Raw genomic sequence first — 7,753 nt, forward strand, 5'->3', positions numbered from 1 at the left:
GACCTCCTGATATCAACAAAATGAACTTTTTCATGGATAATATGCATCTTGCCAGATTATTTAATTTGGGTTTCTCTAGCCACATGTTCAATTGGAGAAGGGGTAATATTTGGGAAAGAATTGATAGGGCTCTTGCTAATGATTTATGGCTAAATGATTTTTTGCATACTTATGTTTCCCATTTGTCCATGACAGGTTCTGATCACAGACCCCTTCTAATCTCTATTCAAAGCACCATCAACACCACTAAATCTACTTTTAGATATTTAAATGTCTGGTCTTCCCATCCTGATTTCATGAACCAAGTTACATCAATGTGGTCCAGATTTCATAATGTTAATCCTTGGGTGAAATTATGGATCCTTTAAAAGAGACTTGCTGCAAAACTCAAAGCTTGGAATTGACAAACTTTTGTCAACTTGCATACTAAGGATGTGGAAGCTGAGACCATTGTAGATGAGTTTGAATCCAAGCTCAGTGAAAATCTTGATTTGGAAGCTAATCTTTTTACTGTTAACGAAGATTTTCTTAATACTATCCTTTTGCAGGAGCAACTCCTCCATTAGAAAGCTGCACTAATACATTTTTGTGTGGGGGACAGAAACTAAAGGAACTATCATGCAATTATTAATTATAAGAGGAAGTGTACTGAGATACACAAGATCAGAAACTCTTAGGGAGATTGGTTGAATACCCCTCATAATATTTTTGAAAATGCAGTTGAGTACTTCCAAAAGCTCTTCACTAAGAATAATGTAGCAAGGACTGCAGTTCAAGTTAATCTTTTTGACCACTACAGACATTAGACTTCTAACCTCCTACTAGCATATTTACCTTATGAAGAGGAGATCAAGACTACCCTGAACTCAATTGATAGTAACGAATTTGCTGGACTTGATGACTATTCAGCAGATTTCTACAAAATAGACTGGAATGTTATTAAAAGAGAGGTGATTGATGTTGTGTAAGCTTTTTTCACTGGTCAAGATCCCACTAAGTATTTCATTTCTTCTACTATTGCTCTCAAACCTAAAGAGACAATTTACAACAGATGGGATTAGTTCAGACCAATAAGTCTTTCCAATGTGATATCCAAGATTATTAGCAAGGTGCTGGTGGCCAGAATTCAACCTCATCTGCATAGGTTTATCAACAACAACCAAACTGCCTTTATTAAGGGAAGAAGCATTGCGGACAATGTTCTTTTAGCACAGGAATCAAATAAAGATCTGGATAAAAACTGCAGGGGGGCAATCTGATTTATAAATTGGACATTTGCAAAGCTTATGGGACTTCAATGAGGAGTTTTTGTATGCTAGAGGCTTCAATATGGATTTCACAAATTTAATCAGGAGGTGGCTGAACAACCATACTCACTCTTTACTTATCAATGGAACTTCATATGGTTTCTTTAAAGCAACAAGAGGAATCAAACAAGGTGACATTCTCTCACCTACTATTTTCATTTTAATTTTTGACTACCTTTCTCATATGCTTAACCAAATTTCAAATGTATCCCCACACAATCATTACAAGCATAGATAAAACATTGCCATCAGTCACTTATCATATGCAGATGAAGTCATTCTTTTTTCAAAGGCTACAATACCTGCAGCTAAGCAGATCAAGAAATATCTTAATGAATTTCTGGTTTGTTCTAGACTGCAGTTGAACAAGAAAAAATGCAGTATCTATTTTAGCAGAGGTGTTAGACATCTTTTCAGACAATGGGTTTCTGCCTATACTGGTTTTCAAATTCCTAACTCACATCTGAAATATTTGGGGGTTCACCTGTTAGAGGGTAGGACCAGATAAATACAATTTGATGAAGTGGTTACGAAGACCCAATCAAAGCATACAAACTGGATGAATTCCTTTCTATCTAATGGAGGAAGGATTACGATCCTAAAGCATGTCCTGTCAGTGTTCACATCTTACATATTACAAATGGCAACAATGAAAAAGAGTACAAAACAGTTACTTGAGAAAACATTTAATAGATTTCCTTGGTCTTGCCAAAGAAAACAAAAGCATTGGACTAATTGGAATACTATTACTATTTGCAAACCCATATTTGCAAACCCACTCGTAATGGGGAACTCGGGTTCAGAAGTTTCAAGCTCCTACAACATATCAACTTCTGTAAGCTGTAGATTCATTTCAGGGCTCAAGAGTCCCTTTGGGATATTTTTCTCAAAGGAAAGTACTGTAGGGGATCTCATCCCTCTCTTGCGTCATCTAAGCTAGGAGATTTCAAAATATGGTCCCAAATGCTCAAAATTAAGGATATAGTCAAGGAACATTTTATCTGGGATCTAGGAGAGGGGAACCTAAATTTTTAGCAAGACAACTGGATGGAAGATGGAAAACTCTCAGATATGACTACTGTTCCCTTTCCAACATCTACCAAAGCCTCTAATTGCTGGAATGAGGGGTCATTGGAATCTTCTTGCTTTAAACAACATTTTAGATAATTCAACAATTCACAAAATTAACAACATCCCTTTGGACCCTTCTACGAAAGATAAACTTATTTCCGAACAAGGTGTTTCTCAATCCATTTCTGCTTACATATATTCCCAACAATCTCATGGGGTGAGTTTCATCTGGGGGAAATCTATATGGAACATGCTCCTCCCCCCCTCTATGTCTTTCTTCTGTTTGAGAATCTTCTCCAAATGTCTCCCAACTGATGATATCCTGAAATTGAAGGGATTGAGAGGTCCTTCCTTCTGTATTCTTTGCAGAGGGCATGAAGAGACCACTAACCATCTCTTTTCCTAATGCATTTTTGTACAATAAGTCTGGTCTATTGTACTCAGCCATCTGAAAGTGCAAATTATTAAACTTACTGGGCAGAAATTTCTTCATTGCTTGAAAGAATGGCTTCATTTAAAACTCATGGAGATACTCTGTGTGGTGGCCTGGTTCTCTTGGATGGCCAGAAATAAGGCCAAGTTTGATGAACATCTACTCCTTCCCTCTAAGGTGGCATCAAACTGTTTAGCTTTTCTGAAGAAATTATTCACTGGAAGGCCTTTCCTGACCATCTTATGACTGGATATATGTCTAGTCAACTTAATTTTGAGCATCCTCTAGTGTTTTGGTTAAAACCTTATTTTGGTTGGTTGAAAGCCAACACTAATGGAAGTTTCTATAGATCCACTGCTGTTATTGGTGGCTTGTTCATGAACTCAATTGGTGCCTGTCTGCTCCATTTTTTGTCTTCTATTTTTGTTGTAGATGCATTGGAAGTTGAGGCTTTGGCTATCTATTGGGCTATCTACATTGCATCCAAAGTCAAAATTCAGAATCTTATTGTTGAGAATGATTCCAAAGTCCTGATTAGCATACTCCTCAATACCATCACCTACCCCTGACACATTCTGTAGTGGAAGAACATAATTATTTAGCTCCCAGGGTACCAATCTAAAGTTCCTGTTCGTACACCGAGAAGGCAACAAACCAGCACACCGGCTTGCACATGCTGGTGTTGGTGCTGATGGCCCCAACATCACCAAGGATGTTCCCTCTCCCCTTCTTTTTCTTCTTAAGGGAGACCTTATTGGTTTGCTATTTTGCAGAACTTTGCAGAAATTAGCCAAATGAGCAGCTTTTTGATATAAGCAAGACAATTTGCCTCCACTGTTGCAGTATTCACCTTATGCTCTTCATGCTTATTTTTGTTCCTTGCATTCCAAATGAACCAGGCTATAATGAAAGGGATTGTACATAGTTTAACTTTTTTCCAGTCTGACCAGCACTTCTTAAGTTGTTTCCATCCCAGGTTAATAGTGTTGATGTTGAAATTAATTGTCAGGGATCCCCAAACCTTCCTAGAGAAGTCACACTAGAAAAATAGATGAGTAGCTGTCTCTTCACTGTTCTGGCAGAGATAGCATTTTGAAGCCACTTCAAGCCCTTTAACCTGAGAATATCATCTAGCACTCTCTAAGAGAAGAAAGCCATAGAGGGGGATAGGAATTTCTTCCATAGATTTTCACCCCAAGAGGTTTTCTCCCAGGTGAACAGCTGATTGTATATGGCTTGGGTCACACTTTGGGTTGAGTTAGCTTTTATAATCATCCTATCCTTATTATTTCTATCAAATTGGATTTTAGATATCTACCTCATGGAGTTTTCTGTGACAACCTTTTGGAGTACTTCCTGAGACCACATCTGCCCCTCCCAGCAATCCTTCACCATTAGGTTCTTGTCCAAATTCACATCCAAAGGTTCAATAGTGTTCTCTGGGCACTATTTGTCCTGCCAAAAGTTAATGTTACATTGACCCAACTCCCAAGTGTAGAGATTTTCATCTTGTTCCTTCATTTTCAGCATCTGTTTCCAGGTCATAGAGTCTCCCAGTTTGGCCCTCACCTGGTTAGGATGATCAGTTCTGCAATACTTGGAGTGCATGAAATTTGCCCAGAGTTTGATGAAATTTGCCATGAAATTTGCCCAGAGTTTGTCATTCTGTTTGAACTTCAGCCAAATTTTGCACATGCTAATTTGGTGTAACTTATGAAATCCCTTGAAGCCTAAACCCCCAACATATAGAGGTTTGGCAGCTTTCTGCCAGCTTGCCCAGATCCTATTTTTTCTATTCCCAGACCACAAGAATCTGTTGAAGGTTCTTTCCAACATAAGTTGAACATAAGTTTTGAGTGCTTTTCTTCATCACTGCCACTTGTAAGGTGTAAAGGGGGAAGGTGGTTAAAATGCTTTTCAGTAAGGTAATACTGCTTCCATTAGACAAGAAGGAATTTGCCCACCTATGGAGGGTAGCAATGGTTTTTTCTAGTATCTCATTAAATTGTATTTGTTTGCTCATTCCATTAGTAAGATAAACCCCCAAGTATTTAAAGGAGGTATCCATAGCTTTGAAACCACTGAGCTCTAAAATCCACTATTTGCAGGCTATGGAGCAATTCTTGCTGAAGAGAATGTGGCTTTTATCTTTGTTCACATCAAGGCCAAAAGCTTGCTAGAGCTTTTGCAAATCTGCATACAGATGTTTGATAGCATTCTTATTAGCTCTGGAGAAAATTAAGATGTCATCAGCATAAATCAGATGGTTGATGTCTTGTTTGGATCTCTTGAGATAAGTGCTGTAAAACCCCTGTTAGCCTTGAAAAATCCATGGGTTTTCCCATTAATTAAAACAGTGTTAACATTTTCTTCAATCCATCTTTGGATGATTTTCAGGAGTCTTTTGTAAAACCCCTAGCCTTCATAATCTCCATGATGAAGTTCCAATTGATCATATCATAAGCCTTCTTTAGATCCAGTTTAAATATCATGTTGCCCCCTCTGCAAGGTTTATCTAGATCCAACAAAAGCTCTTGGGCTATCATAATGTTGTCCCCTATGTTTCTCCCTTTCACAAAGGCTGCTTGTTTGGGGCTAATGAGATGTTGAAGAATGGGCTGGATTCTAAAAACCAGAATTTTTCTAATGATCTTACTAACAATGTTAGTAAGACTAATAGTTTGCTAGCTACTCCAATTCTTTTTTACTGATGATTTAGGGACAAATATAATTGTAGCAGTATTGAAATAGTATGGTAAAGGTTGTCCCTTGAAGTGGGGAGGCTAGGCTTAGCTCTGGCATCCGTGGCGATTTTGGTTTCCTCCTTCACAGGTGAGATCTTTCCTTCACACCTCTTTGTTTCTCTTCTTGCTCTTTGTTATGCCTCTGATACCTTGTTCGTTTGTTGATGTTGTATTAGATGGGGGGTGGTTCGGCCACTCCTATCACTGAAATGTTTCCTCAAGGTTTTCCTGATACATTTAATGTCAGAGTGGATTATACTTTCATTAAGAAATTTGGGAAAAATAAAAGGAAACTTGCGATATTTTTGACTGAGGATGAAACTTCTATACTTACCTCTTCTTGTCGTACGACCCTAGTTGGTAAATTTACTTACGGTATACTTAAAGTTGAGCTAATTAGGAAAGACTTTGAAATGTTAAAATTAAAAAGGATGGTGGAAGGTTGGTATTATAGATGGTAGACATATCTTTGTACAATTAGCTATAATGAGGACTACACACGTCTATTTGTGAGAAAAGTTTATCTGGATACAGAATAGCTTGATGAAATTTCAGAAATGGACAATTAACTTTGATCCTAAATTTGAATTACCTATTACACCAGTTTGGATTCGTTTTCTAGTGCTTAAACTTCATCATTTTAACCATGAGATACTATTTTAGAATGCTGCCGCCTACGGTAAGCCTTTGAAAATGGTTCATGCTACATTTACTTTATCGAGACCATCTAAAGCACGTATTTTGGTTGAATAAGACATAACACAGCCATTTTACAATAAAATTTGGATAGGATCGCAACATCAAGGTTACTGACAGCCTGTTGAAATTAAACGACATTCACCTTTTTGGACTCACTATGCTATGTTCGGTCATCGAACCACATCTTGTTTTTGATTGAATCATCAGCTCAGAAATTCTCATAATACAACACAGACTACTTTACCTGCTACCAACATAAATATTGAACATCATGTCAGTCCATCTACTATTGAAAATGGGTTTGATTTAGCTGATAATCCCACTAGTATTTTTATTACTCCTAACTTACATATACTGAAGCCTTACATAATTGCACTGATGCTAATCCTTAACATTTACAAATCAATGAAGATACTGAAACCTTGCATAATTGCATTGATGTTAACCCTCAACATACGCATGTTCATGAAGGTATTGTTTTGGCTGAAGATTTAAATGTGGCTTCTGAGGAGCTAGGGGAAAAAACATTACTAGTAGTTCATAATAATACAAATAATGGAAATTTATCTCCCTCTAAGACTTTGGTCCACTCTCCTATAGCTGGAGCTGTTTCTGAGACTGTTGATATTAATTCTTTATCTAATGCTGCTATAATTTTGGAAAATGAGTGGCAGGTGCAAAAGCATTCATGCAAAAAAGCTAAACGTAATAATGAGCTATCTAGGCTTAATGCTAGTACCATTATTCAGTAAGGAATTTACCACCATGTGGGAACAGTTGGTCAACTCTACTAGATCTTCTAGAAGGGTTGGCTCACGTCATCGTGTTTAATATTATGGTTTGGAAATTACTAGGCTCAAAAATGTTTCTAGGGTTCAAAAATTACTCATTTTTGCTTTATTGGAGCCTTCGGTTTATGTCAATAAAAGTAAAGTTTTGAATAAATTCAAAGGTTATCGTTCTCACTGTAATATCAATAACAAGATTTTGGTTTTTAGGAGGCCCACTATCACTCTTTCCATTATTGAAGATGAGGAACAAAATATTCCTACACAAATCAATTTTGAAGACTTCCAAGGGTGGGGTACTTTTGTTTACTCTATCTCTCATTTACATGAAAAAAATATGCTTTGGAAAAAAAGTGATTTTATTAGCAGCATTATTAATGTGAATTGGTTTGATTGTGGAGACTTTAATATGACCATGAATCCTATGGAAAGAAAAGGTGGTGGTAGAGTTGAGCCTAATCTTATTAATAGGTTTTCTAACTCCATTTCTAATGCAGGTCTCTATGACTTAGGTTATTCTTGATCTTCTTATACTTGGAGGAGGGGTTTTCTCTATCAGATATTGGATTGGTTTTTGGCTAATTCTGCTTTTATAAGTTACTTTCATATCTTAAAGGTTCAGCATTTGAGACATGTTTTCTCTGATCATAATCTTTTTTTTTTCCACTTTGGCTTTGACTGTTAAACCAATCATATCTCATTTTAATTTTC

This window comes from Phalaenopsis equestris, unplaced genomic scaffold (assembly GCF_001263595.1).
Source record: "Phalaenopsis equestris unplaced genomic scaffold, ASM126359v1 Scaffold233456, whole genome shotgun sequence".
In the NCBI taxonomy this organism is placed as follows: domain Eukaryota; kingdom Viridiplantae; phylum Streptophyta; class Magnoliopsida; order Asparagales; family Orchidaceae; genus Phalaenopsis; species Phalaenopsis equestris.